The sequence below is a fragment of the Eubalaena glacialis genome, chromosome 12 (assembly GCF_028564815.1).
Source record: "Eubalaena glacialis isolate mEubGla1 chromosome 12, mEubGla1.1.hap2.+ XY, whole genome shotgun sequence".
Lineage (NCBI taxonomy): Eukaryota > Metazoa > Chordata > Mammalia > Artiodactyla > Balaenidae > Eubalaena > Eubalaena glacialis.
In genome coordinates, this window is record NC_083727.1 from 447,796 (window position 1) to 449,075 (window position 1,280).

At 44.9% G+C, this 1,280-nt stretch overlaps 1 non-coding gene across 1 annotated transcript; it reads right to left on the reverse strand.

Moving 5' to 3' along the window:
- Nucleotides 1–886: 886 nt before the first annotated feature.
- Nucleotides 887–993, reverse strand: LOC133102705 (U6 spliceosomal RNA). Its single transcript, XR_009703055.1, has one exon. It is a non-coding gene; the product is annotated as a U6 spliceosomal RNA (small nuclear RNA).
- Nucleotides 994–1,280: the final 287 nt, after the last annotated feature.

Sequence of the window (1,280 nt, forward strand, 5' to 3'; positions counted from 1 at the left end):
AAATGTTTCATTCAGAGAGCACGTTCATAAGTCCAACAAAGTTAGCCTAGGTACCCAACTAACACAATCGGCTGTATGGTCCTGTACTGTAATAGGTTTATAGTACTTTTCACACAAATAATACATTAAAAACAAACAAACACAAAAAATAAAGAGAACATTTTTAATCTTACAGTACAGTCCCTTGAAAAGTACAGCAGTGCAGTACAACAGCTGGCACACAGGGGCTGTCATGGAGGGAACAGGCAAGAAGAGTTACTGACTGGAGGAGGGAGAGGAGGTGGGAGATGGTAGAGCTGCAGGATCGTCAGCAATAGGAGACGGAGGGCAAGCTGCAATGTTGGGCACGCCTGACACTGATGGCACAGGTTCTGGTTCCTTGCTGGATTCAGTTCTATCTACCCTCTTGAAAAAACGATCGAGTGATGTCTGGGTAGTAGCTCTTTTTTTCTCGTCATAGATGACACGGTAGCACTGGATTGCATTCTGAACGGCTGCTGCAACCTTTGTGTACTGTTCTAGGTTCGGGTCCTGTGCCTCGAAAACTAACAGTGCCTCCTCAAATAAAGAAAATTCCCCTTGCCATTTCCTGCGTTGTGAATCTCTTCAGTTCTTCAGTTACTTCTTCCTCTTGTCTCTCTTGGTGCTTCTTAGCAGTACCAGCTACATCACTGCTGCTTTTATGCTTGCTTCCAGACATCCTGGGCTTGAAATAAAGATACTGTACTACTGTACAGTAAAGTACACAAAAGCACAACCACTTGTAGAGGATACTCGCACGTGACAATGTACGCCAGACACATGAACTAACTTACGTAATTGGACATGCAAACGCACGTTCCCATCTTGGAAAGTTCGCAACTTGAAGGTTTGTATGTAAGGGACTTAATGTATGGAACGCTTCACGAATTTGCATGTCATTCTTGCCCAGGGACCATGCTAATCTTCTCTGTATCGTTCCAATTTTAGCCTATGTGCTGTCGAAGCGAGCGCCTTCAGAAATTCTTCATGCACCTGTGATTGTGAGTCAGTGGCACCCACCTATGAGTTTCTCCTCACTGTGAACCTTATTTCACACTGGCCTCACAGGGTGCTTTGGAAATTAGCTGAGACAATACACCCAAGTCCTGAGCAATGCACCCAAGTGCTGCCGTCATAACCACAGTGCCTTCTTGTTTGTTTGGTTCAAGACTTTGCATAATATAATGTGCGCCCTTGGAGAGGGTCAGTCGGTTCTTCTCATCCTTACAGAATTGAGCTCTATCTCGAGCTTCCACCAG